This window comes from Poromitra crassiceps (genome assembly GCF_964638095.1).
Source record: "Poromitra crassiceps genome assembly, chromosome: 5".
In the NCBI taxonomy this organism is placed as follows: Eukaryota; Metazoa; Chordata; class Actinopteri; order Beryciformes; family Melamphaidae; genus Poromitra; species Poromitra crassiceps.
Genome location: NC_139642.1, coordinates 20,550,567 through 20,563,066, shown reverse-complemented (window position 1 = coordinate 20,563,066; position 12,500 = coordinate 20,550,567). Strand labels below are relative to the sequence as shown.

The 12,500-nt window shown below is 42.6% G+C and overlaps 1 protein-coding gene across 1 annotated transcript in view; it reads left to right on the top strand.

The window, feature by feature from the left end:
• LOC310777484 (solute carrier family 12 member 9) overlaps nt 1–12,500 on the top strand; it is a 121,428-nt gene that overhangs the window by 721 nt on the left and 108,207 nt on the right. The gene's annotated exons all lie outside the window — the stretch shown is intronic.

Genomic DNA, 12,500 nt, shown 5'->3' with positions numbered 1-12,500 from the left:
TCAGGAGACTGGTAGATTCGCCATGTAAGTCTTCCACCAAGCATCACTATTTCAGTAGAATTTTCAACAGTGACTGTCATTATTCCCAATGATCCTCTTCCGCACACGTCGAATGTCCCTATAATAAAGGCATACAATTCATTATTATATAGGGACAGTGCATAAAATGCATATGCCTTTAATATGAGAGACTACACCATGAGCCTCTAGTGGCACTGAGTAGGTAGTGGAACTTCAGTGGCAGCTAGTGGCAGGCCGTGGGAGGTACATTAGTGACCTCAGTGACAGCTAGTGGAACACATGTACAGTAGATATGAAAACTAAACTTATGTTTGCTCAATTCTTTTTTTAAACCTGTGTTTACACAATGTTAACACTAAATAGTAAATAGAAAAAAGGAGCTTCTTGATACTTATATTTATTATTATCAGACAGTGGTGTATAAAGTACTCGAAAACCATACTTAAGTAAAAGTAAAGATATCTTCCCAGAAAAAGACTTTGGTAAAAGTCAAAGTCACTCATTAGAATATTACTTGAGTAAAAGTCTTAAAGTACTTGATATTTTCTGTACTTACTGTAAGTATCAAAAGTAATTTTCTGATATTAAATGTACTTACCGTAAGTATTGAAAGTAAAAAGTACAAGTAAATGCTGCAAAAATAATCAAGCAAAAGACATGCTTGGGCTTGAGTGGAAGTCTATTTCTTCTTCTTGACTTTTATAGCCGCTGGCAAACAACGTTATGTTGCATTACAGCCACCAAATGGAATGGCGTGTGGATCGTGATTAACGTAACTTGCAAACTAGGAGCACTGATTTGCCAAACCTGATTGCTTGCAGGCTACGCATCTTAGTTACTTTGTAACTAAGATGTAGTGGAGTAAAAGTATCCATTTTATTTGGGAAATGTAGTGGAGTAAAAGTGAAAGTTGACAGAAATATAAATACTCAAGTAAAGTACAGATACTCAGAAAAAATACTTAAGTATAGTACTTAAGTATTTATACTTAGTTACATTACACCACTGATTATTATAGTTTTATAAGTATCAAGAAGCTCCTTTTTTCTATTTACTGTTTATATTGGCCTGCTGAGCTACCTTGTCGCCACTTTTTTGATTTTTCCTTTTTTCACAATGTTAACACAACACAATTTCTACTCTTGCAATAATAAACAGAGGGTATTTTTGTTCCTTTTTATTTCACAACGGGTGAAATCACCTTCCTGGAGGGATCATTTACATACAAGGAAGGGAAAACAAAAAAGTAGAATGTGGTTGCTTAACAATCATTGTGAAACCAAACCAGGAAATTTGGTTCCCCCCTAGTTGACAGCAACTGCTGACAGAGCGCCACAGGCTGCAACTGACTAGCCACTGACTAACCACTGACTAACCACTGACTAGGCACTGACTAACCACTGACTAACCACTGACTAGGCACTGACTAACCACTGACTAGCCACTGACTAGCCACTGACTAGCCACTGACTAACCACTGACTAGCCACTGACTAACCACTGACTAGCCACTGACTAACCACTGACTAACCACTGACTAACCACTGACTAGCCACTGACTAGGCACTGACTAACCACTGACTAGGCACTGACTAACCACTGACTAACCACTGACTAGCCACTGACTAGCCACTGACTAACCACTGACTAGCCACTGACTAACCACTGACTAACCACTGACTAGGCACTGACTAACCACTGACTAACCACTGACTAACCACTGACTAACCACACTGACTAACCACTGACTAACCACTGACTAGGCACTGACTAACCACTGACTAACCACTGACTAACCACTGACTAGCCACTGACTAGCCACTGACTAGCCACTGACTAGCCACTGACTAACCACTGACTAGCCACTGACTAGCCACTGACTAACCACTGACTAACCACTGACTAACCACTGACTAACCACTGACTAGGCACTGACTAACCACTGACTAACCACTGACTAACCACTGCCTAGGCACTGACTAACCACTGACTAACCACTGACTAACCACTGACTAGGCACTGACTAACCACTGACTAACCACTGACTAACCACTGACTAACCACTGACTAGCCACTGACTAACCACTGACTAACCACTGACTAACCACTGACTAGGCACTGACTAACCACTGACTAACCACTGACTAACCACTGACTAACCACTGACTAACCACTGACTAGGCACTGACTAACCACTGAGATTCCACAAAATTCCACGAGGTGACACTACCTGCCAGTGCCACTAGGAGGATCCCGGCCTCACTGTTGTTTATCATCGGGACGGTGTAAGATATGACACCACTTTACTTACTATGTCAACGTGATTAACATTGATTTATTAAGTGGCCTACATGTTGTTACTAAACTTATGTTTGCTCAATTACGTTAAAACCTGTGTTTACGCATTTATGTTTACATAAGATAATTTCACCCATGAAATAATAAATGCTGAATGCTGCGTGCCAGCAAATTTGTTTTGGCCGTTTTACATTTGAAATTTTGCCCGTTTTGAAGCCAGATTTAGAGGAATATCTAATTTTAAGGCTGGCATCATCATGATCTCTCTCTAATTATTGTTTAATAAGTATAAGAATGGAAATATAAGAAATATTAGAATATGAGTATGCGGGCACACACGGACGTCTAGAGAAAGTGCGCTGCACCCAGCGTCTATTTTCACAGCGCTCCGGCGTTTTTGTGCGCCCGACTCCCAGCGCTTCCAGCTGAAAATATTTTAACTTTTCAGAAAGACGCTGGTGTCGGGTGCCGCTTTTCTGGCAACTTAATCATGGAGAAACTATCGCAACAGAGACAGAAAGGCTCAATTGTGGGAGCAGATTGGCTAGACACTTGATATTTCTGGTGAGTGTTGAGCTAAATCACTGTATGTGTGTTGTTTGCTAATGTTAGCTGTCAGCTATCAAGCTACTACCGCACTGAACTAACGTTAGTTTCAGACTGCTTCCTTGTATATTGTGCGCTTCCCAGCGTACTTCCAGCGTTTAACGGTCGGAAAAAGACGCTAGATATGCACACGGCCTAAAACAACGTTAATAAAGAGAGAAAATATTAAAGTACATGAGAGAGAGAGGGGGAGAGAGAGAGAAATATTATTGGTCAAAAGCAACAGTGAAAGATGACATAATGAGTATGAAAGACAATGAGTTTTGGTCTGTCAGATGTGACTGGGGAGGAGGGCATTCCAGAGGGATGGGGCGGCTGCAGCAAGGCCCTGTCAGAGGCCCCCCTCTGGGGTTAGGTAACCCTGATTCTTGTCAAAGTGGATATAAATTGTATGATCATATTCAGCCTGACAGTGAGATGGAGCCAATGAATGGTGAGCCAATTTTTTTTTTTTTACGACTGGCTCCTGGCCCCCCCATTAACTCCGCCCATGGTAAAGAGTGTATTTTTGTTCGTTTTTATTTCAAAACGAGCACAAGGTGCAACAGCCTGCCAGTGCCACTAGGACTATCTTGGTACTGCACACAATGAATTTCGTTGTACAAGTTGCAACGACAATAAAGGTATTCTATTCTATCCTGAGCCCTGTACTACGAAGCTAGTTTAACAGATCCGCGATAAGTCCCTTTGATCTGGTTTGACTGAACAGGATCAAAGCTATCTAGTTTAAGGATACTACGACGCTGGTTTTCTAGTCGATAACTGAACCTGGGATCTGCCTGTGCACGCGCACGTTTTTCGCTCGTGCACAGGCGCGCGTCCACGCGAAAGAGGTGCGCTAGCCAATCACATTATGAACAGCTGAGTTGATCCACGCCCACACCCATTTCCACACCCATTTCCTCATTCAGCGCAGCCACAGTGTGATCAGAGATTTTTGCGGATATTTAATGTATCCGCGATTTAATGTCAGAATGAAAATCCGCGTTGGATAGTCTGCTGAAGGGCTGTCTAAAGCAGCAGCTTGTATTCACATCAGTCATTTGATTTACTTTGATCAGCGATTTCTGTCTGATACAGCTGCATTGATACAGGCAGCAGCAACAAATGTAAAAGTGTAATCTCAGTCTATACATTTCCACAATCTGTAAGCCTATTTAGACCATAGATTTAGAAACGCATGCTCAATGAATAATGATCTCTATCACTCATGTGTGTGGTTGCACTGATCGAATAATTCATATATAAAATAGCCTAGTATAAAGCCTAATAGCCTACTATAAAAGAGAAAACTGCTGAACTGAATTGAGACGATGCGGGCATAGTTATCATTGATAAAAACTAGCCTATTTTTGCTCATATATTGGCATACAGCCTACAGGACACAGTTCCAGCTGAAAGATGCAAGAATAGCCTGCATATTTAGTATTGGGGCTATCCCATATTTAAACTAATATCTATATTATATGTATAGGCTTTTCTGGCATGTAGGAGAATATCACCCTCACTCCATTTGAGGGTCCGTTCATGATATGCGCCGCGGTGATTAATAGTGATCATATTTCTCCACGCATCGTTGAGCTGTTAAGACATAAAGTGGTAAGTAAGTCCATGACAGACCCATATAATTGGCTCTCTGGAGTCACTCACCGTTCATATAAGATCGCCATATGAAAAATAGATTGCAGTCAACTGAGAATATAACAAGAAAAACATTTGTGGCTCTGTAGGCTACATAATTAAATTAAGCCTACTTACCACTTTATGTCTTAACAGCTCAACGATGCGTGGAGAAATATGATCACTATTAATCACCGCGGCGCATATCATGAATGGACCCTCAAATGGAGTGAGGGTGATATTCTCCTACATGCCAGAAAATCCGCATCGTCTCAATTCAGTTCAGCAGTTTTCTCTTTTATAGTAGGCTATTAGGCTTTATACTAGACTATTTTATATATGAATTATTCGATCAGTGCAACCACACACATGAGTGATAGAGATCATTATTCATTGAGCATGCGTTTCTAAATCTATGGTCTAAATAGGCTTACAGATTGTGGAAATGTATAGACTGAGATTACATTTGTTGCTGCTGTATCAATGTATGCAGCTGTATCAGACAGAAATCGCTGATCGAAGTAAATCAAATGACTGATGTGAATACAAGCTGCTGCTTTAGACAGCCCTTCAGCAGACTATCCAACGCGGATTTTCATTCTGACATTAAATCGCGGATACATTAAATATCCGCTAAAACTCTGATCATGCACTGCGCTTTCATGGAACGAGGAAATGGGTGTGGAAATGGGTGTGGGCGTGGATCAACTCAGCTGTTCATACTGTGATTGGCTAGCGCACCTCTTTCGCGTGGACGCGCGCCTGTGCACGAGCGAAAAACGTGCGCGTGCACAGGCAGATCCCAGGTCCACTTACCTAGTAAAAAACCAGCGTCGTAGTATCAGTTAACTAGATAGCTTTGATCCTGTTCAGTCAAACCAGATCAAAGGGACTTATCGCGGATCTGTTAAACTAGTTTCGTAGTACAGGGCTCTGGTCTCTCGTGAAATGAGATTGCCACAATTTTGAATGGAGTTTGGCGTGACGTTCTTCCCACCCGACAGAACTTCATGCAGTTTTTGTATACATATATTTCTCTTTCTCTCTGCCTCCTTCTTATGACGCAATTCTAAAATGTCTATGTGAGACAGAGTGCACGGTTGCTATGTTTTGTTGTTGTTGTTGTTGTTGTTGTTGTTGTTGTTGTTGTTGTTAAACTAAATGCTAAATTGCAGACCATGAATAACAAGGAGGAACATACCAATAGATTAGCTAATCAACGTTTAACAGCTTCCAGTGTCAAGAACCCCCCTCAGCATCTCTCACAGGTCTTCATAGTGGGTTCATCCACCCAGCCAGCAGGAGACCTTTCCCTCCATTAGTCCTTTTGACCATCTGATTGGCTGGATCTCATTTTGCAGGATGGGGGGCGGGCCCTGGCAACTTCTGTAACACTGGCTCAATTTGCAATGGGGCACATGGGCAATTAACAAATACAACTTTAGTGATCAAATGTGTTTACCTGTCGCTAAACTGCTAAACTGGGACATTGTTTTGTGTTGTAGTTGTTGTACCTGTACACATGGTGTAACTGGCTCATAAAGAGGGACCAGGAAGTTGTACAGTTAGACTGATATATCAGGCTGATATTGAACTTTTAACTTTTTAAATTGAAAATCAGATATCAGCCCAATGTCGCCCACTTCTGATATGATGCAGTTTCAGTTTCAATACTTCACTCACTGGTTGTCTGTCTGTGATGCCCTTAATCTTAATTGATTCTATTGATTGATTGATTGATCAATTAATCTGAACATTTTCTCAAATAGATATCGATTATCGGCACAACATAAGATAGAACCCTAAAGCCAAAACATTCACACACAAACAAAAAACAATCTAGGATACAGGCCAATGTACACCAGATGCGTTAGGGCTGCGTTGCGGATCCGGCAAAACTGCCGGCTTTCTACTCATAAATCTGTAATAAACTTTTTGTTTTGATTAGGCATCTATTCAAAATGTTGAATGTTTTAGTACGGGCTTACAACATTATGATGGAGATATGATGGCCATCCCCATTCCATCATAGATCCCCTGAATGCCCTATAGGTCACTAGTTTGTGGTTGTAAAGTTTCATGAGGTTGTGATTATTCTAGAGCTCACAATAGGTCATTTTATACAGTAGGATAGGCGAAAATAACACATTTACTGCCTGCAAAAAAAAAAAACCTGCATGGTTTAATGCAATACAATAACAACAATGCCTGGGATCAGCGTAAAGTGGGCATGTCTGTAAAAGGGAGACTCATGGGTCCCATAGAACCTATTCTCATTCAGATGTCTTGAGATGAGAGCTCAAAGGAAGGACCCCTTTGAAAATGGCCATGCCCATTTTTACCCTCCCCAAAATGTAGCCTGAATTTGGAGCTATTTGAAATGTATTATTATAAATATATATTTATTTATAAATATTTATACAAAATATATTTGTTATTTGAAAGACTGTAATATCGGCCACAGACAAAAAGGGCACTTGGACATCAAGGGTCAAAGGGCAAACTGAGCCCCCTCGCCCCTCCCCTCCACACGTGCCCGCCTCTTTGTCCTGAAGATGGACAAAATAGTTGATGCCATTTCTTTAAGTGGGATGATCAGTTGGCAGGGAAACCCCAGCACTTTCCAAAAGCATCGGGGCCACTAGGCCAACTGTATTGAGAGGAAATATATTAATTATTTTGGCTTAGCTTAGTTTAGCTTAGCTTAGCTTAGCTTAGCTTAGCTTAGGCAATACAGCAAGTTTGAGGTCAGAGTAGCAGAGCCACTCGAGGTCCACGTCAAGAGAATCAAAGCTTCCTTTTTCCTGTGAAAACCTCCAGCCAGTAATCACGTTCATATGACGCACAACTCAGGGCTTAACATGTCTGCTCTCATACCGTTGAGACCGTTGAGAACAGAAGTGTTTAGAAATGGAGAAATAGCCTTTCACATTGTCATAGAACTTCACTCTCTTTTATCTGGGTTCTCTTGTCATTGTGTGTTGTGTGTGTGTGTGTGTGTGTGTGTGTGTGTCTGTGTGTGTGTGTGTGTGTGTGTGTGTGTGTGTGTGTGTGTATAGTTTGGAACGTTGAGCGTTTCTCCGTCTGTTCGGCCTCCGAGTTGTTTTCTGACTCCCTCTCGTGTGCCAGCCCCGGTCTCGTGAGATGTCAGCTGCTATGGTGCACACACACACACACACACACACACACACACACACACACACACACACACACACACACACACACAGCTGTACACGCTGCGCCACAATTGCGAAAGATGCCAGTCTACACAGGAACTATAAAACAGGAAAATAAGCACATTTTATTATGGGATGATAATTCACTTGTAGGCTTAGGCTGACATCAAAGTCTTATGGTAGAATTAAAAATATATCCAAATACACCAAGTGCTGTTATCTGTTATGATCACATTGAGTCGAGGGCTAAAGTAAAAACCATGTTATGGCAGGTTTTACATGGCTATTTATTTTTGGATTGAACATTGAAATGTTGACTAAATGTCTCGATGTCTTCCTGCCGTCTGCTTAGCATCATGAGACTGTGAAGCTGTGAGCTTCAGCATGTGACTCCAGTAGTGTTGTGGTGGATGAAATCAGCTGGTGAACAACACTCCTAAGCACAGTAGTAGTGTGGTGGATGAAATCAGCTGGTGAACAACACTCCTAAGCACAGTAGTAGTGTGGTGGATCAAATCAGCTGGTGAACAACACTCCTAAGCACAGTAGTAGTGTGGTGGATCAAATCAGCTGGTGAACAACACTCCTAAGCACTGTAGTAGTGTGGTGGATCAAATCAGCTGGTGAACACTCCTAAGCACTGTAGTAGTGTGGTGGATCAAATCAGCTGGTGAACACTCCTAAGCACAGTAGTAGTGTGGTGGATGAAATCAGCTGGTGAACACTCCTAAGCACTGTAGTAGTGTGGTGGATCAAATCAGCTGGTGAACACTCCTAAGCACTGTAGTAGTGTGGTGGATCAAATCAGCTGGTGAACACTCCTAAGCACTGTAGTGGTGTGGTGGATGAAATCAGCTGGTGAACACTCCTAAGCACTGTAGTAGTGTTGTGGATTAAATCAGCTGGTGAACACTCCTAAGCACTGTAGTAGTGTTGTGGATGAAATCAGCTGGTGAACACTCCTAAGCACAGTAGTAGTGTGGTGGATGAAATCAGCTGGTGAACACTCCTAAGCACAGTAGTAGTGTGGTGGATCAAATCAGCTGGTGAACAACACTCCTAAGCACTGTAGTAGTGTGGTGGATGAAATCAGCTGGTGAACACTCCTAAGCACAGTAGTAGTGTGGTGGATCAAATCAGCTGGTGAACACTCCTAAGCACAGTAGTGGTGTGGTGGATGAAATCAGCTGGTGAACACTCCTAAGCACTGTAGTAGTGTTGTGGATGAAATCAGCTGGTGAACACTCCTAAGCACAGTAGTAGTGTGGTGGATCAAATCAGCTGGTGAACACTCCTAAGCACTGTAGTAGTGTGGTGGATCAAATCAGCTGGTGAACACTCCTAAGCACTGTAGTAGTGTGGTGGATCAAATCAGCTGGTGAACACTCCTAAGCACTGTAGTAGTGTGGTGGATCAAATCAGCTGGTGAACACTCCTAAGCACAGTAGTAGTGTGGTGGATGAAATCAGCTGGTGAACACTCCTAAGCACTGTAGTAGTGTGGTGGATGAAATCAGCTGGTGAACAACACTCCTAAGCACAGTAGTAGTGTGGTGGATCAAATCAGCTGGTGAACACTCCTAAGCACTGTAGTAGTGTGGTGGATGAAATCAGCTGGTGAACAACACTCCTAAGCACATGAACACTCCTAAGCACTGTAGTAGTGTGGTGGATCAAATCAGCTGGTGAACACTCCTAAGCACTGTAGTAGTGTGGTGGATGAAATCAGCTGGTGAACAACACTCCTAAGCACTGTAGTAGTGTGGTGGATGAAATCAGCTGGTGAACAACACTCCTAAGCACTGTAGTAGTGTGGTGGATCAAATCAGCTGGTGAACACTCCTAAGCACTGTAGTAGTGTGGTGGATCAAATCAGCTGGTGAACACTCCTAAGCACTGTAGTAGTGTGGTGGATGAAATCAGCTGGTGAACACTCCTAAGCACTGTAGTAGTGTGGTGGATCAAATCAGCTGGTGAACACTCCTAAGCACTGTAGTAGTGTGGTGGATCAAATCAGCTGGTGAACAACACTCCTAAGCACTGTAGTAGTGTGGTGGATCAAATCAGCTGGTGAACACTCCTAAGCACTGTAGTAGTGTGGTGGATCAAATCAGCTGGTGAACACTCCTAAGCACTGTAGTAGTGTGGTGGATCAAATCAGCTGGTGAACACTCCTAAGCACTGTAGTAGTGTGGTACTAGAGAGTGGCGATAATTTGGAGAAGATGAGTGGTTACACGGTATAAAGTGAAACCAGTATCGCTCATTAGATGTGTGTGACTTTGCTTGCAAAGATGTGTCAACAAGTTATTTGAAGAATTGCGCACTGTTAGTAGATGGAGTAATAAGGCTTGTGATGGAAATGTATGGTTGTATGGTTTTTAGGCTCATATTTTTTTCACCCAGTAAAAATGATCCATTCTCAACCAAAAGGTCTCAAATACAGCCATTAAAGGGTTAACTAATGTAGGCGGGGCCAACCTGGGGCTATGTGAAATACCGTAAAACTGCCAATAAGGGCCCGGGCGTTTATTATGCTAAATCGAGTCTGACCCCAGGCGGTTAAAGGAGACCAGGCGGCAATTGGGGTCGGGCGGTTATTTCTTTATTGTACGAAATCGACCCAGGCGATTATTAGTTTTTGCACAGAATTTCTGGTCAGCAAAAACGGAAAGTATCAAATTGCTTATTTAAACCAGTGAGATAGTACTTAGTACACACAATAGGGTAGGTACAGGCAGTTTTGATTTTTGAACATGCCTAGTATTGTACTGCCTACTATTGCCTTCATCATCACCATCATCATCATCCAACTACCAGTACGTTACAGTATCAGTTCATTGCTCTCCTCTTAATCCCTCTGCCAAACAGCCATACTATAGTAATCCAGGGAATATAAAGTAGAATCCAGCAGCAGGAATAAAGAGGGAAGCGCTTGGTTTGGATGAAAGTAAAAACCCAGTGCTTTATTGCACACTCTGCACTCACTCTGACAACACAACATTCATTCCAACTTCCCAGTTTAAATACCGGTAACAACGTCCCCCCTGACGTCACCGCGCGGGCCGTCTGGGTAGTGTAGTGAATTAGACTGTCAATCTCCTTACTGTGCGCACAGTCACCACAATACCATCTTTTAAACAAGTAACATTAGCCTACCGCTCACACATTCAGTTGTTTGTGTTTCATTAGTCTTGCTGGCCAGCCTCCTCTCCCTTCCATGAGTAGGGAGGGGACGCTGACCAGCGAGACTAGTGTTTCATTGGAAAGTCATAGCAACGTCATTGTAGAACGCACGCTAACGTTAGCTACCAAACTAACGCTAACGAAACAGCACTGCAGCACTACTAGACAAACAAGCAGACTTACCAAATATGTAGACGCCAAGACAAGTTTCCAATACATGTCCAAATAAAATATAAAACTGTCTGACAGGGGGAGAAAGAGCATGACTGACTTCCTCCAAAACACACGTCATTACCGTAAGTGACTGAATTCAGTCAACACAAAAACATACCGTAGGCCTAATGGGGGAGAAAAAACATATTTATTCTAATAACCGCTCCCGGCTGTTAATGGAAGACCGGCGCTTATGTGCAAAATTGAGTTTGACCCCTTGCGGTTATTGGAGACTCGGCGGCATTTGGGGAGAGGGCCCCTATTAGAAGTTTTACGGTAGCTTAGTCCTGAGGCCTATACCACGAAGCAAGATTAGTGGCTTAGCGAGGTAACTTCAGGTTTAACCCTGGGTTTGCCGTGCCTACGATGCTAGTTCACTTCTTACCGAGATAGATCACCATAGCAACTTATGCTCTACGGCGGGCTAACCTGCTCCGGACCAGGTTAAGTTCAGAGGATAAGATCAACCCATGAAAGACCTACAAAGTAAGCTCACTACATTAAGAGCTAATGTTAGCTACCCTCAGTGAAGCAGCATGGAAAACTGAAGTAAACGACTGTCTACTGATAAAGAGCTGCAAGGATTGCTAGTTGCTTCTCCCACAAGGTATTTATCCTTACAGATGCGTGTGTTATTATATGTGTCTCATAGACTTTGTAATGATGTCGACGAAATGTTTGAGCTGTGTTTGCATGCGGCCATTAACCACAGCTCTGCCTAGAAATGGCTCACGTGTTTTGCATCATCAATCGCTTTTGGCAATCGGCACATAAAGTAATATCGGAATTCATATTTAGGATGAAAATTGTCCAATTCCATGCATCCCTAATAATTATAATGCAATATATATAGACATGACCTTCATAGAAAGTGTTACCAGCACTTCCGCATGGCCTTCACTTTTCAGAAGCGGAGGTTGCCCCTTGGCAACATCAGCAGTGGCTTTTAAACATGAAGTCTGGATCATGTCTGGCTAACCAGAGCAGGATATTTTCCGGTTTTACCTTATTAAACATGAGGGGTCTTTGTTTAGAAACAGCTGGAAAAGGTCAGTATTCTCTCTGCCAGTGGGCGGGGGGAGGGGGTGCGGGAGCATGCACGTTATTCCCTACAAGGCAAATAGTTGTTGTGTCGTGTGAGTTGTCGTCGGCGCTGTGCTAAATTGAAACAGCTTTAGCGAATCTTTAACCAAACTCCATTCAAAAACATGCCGTTTTAACGGAGTCCATTCCGACCACGAGGGGTGGCAATGTGCCAAAAATTTGCGCTTCCGCCTTTGTTACATAAAGCCGTCCAGTCAAAATAGTGGTCGGACCGTCGTCAATCACTGTGGGCGATTTATTTTACAAGTGGCATTCAAGGCATATCTGACTAGTTTTCAA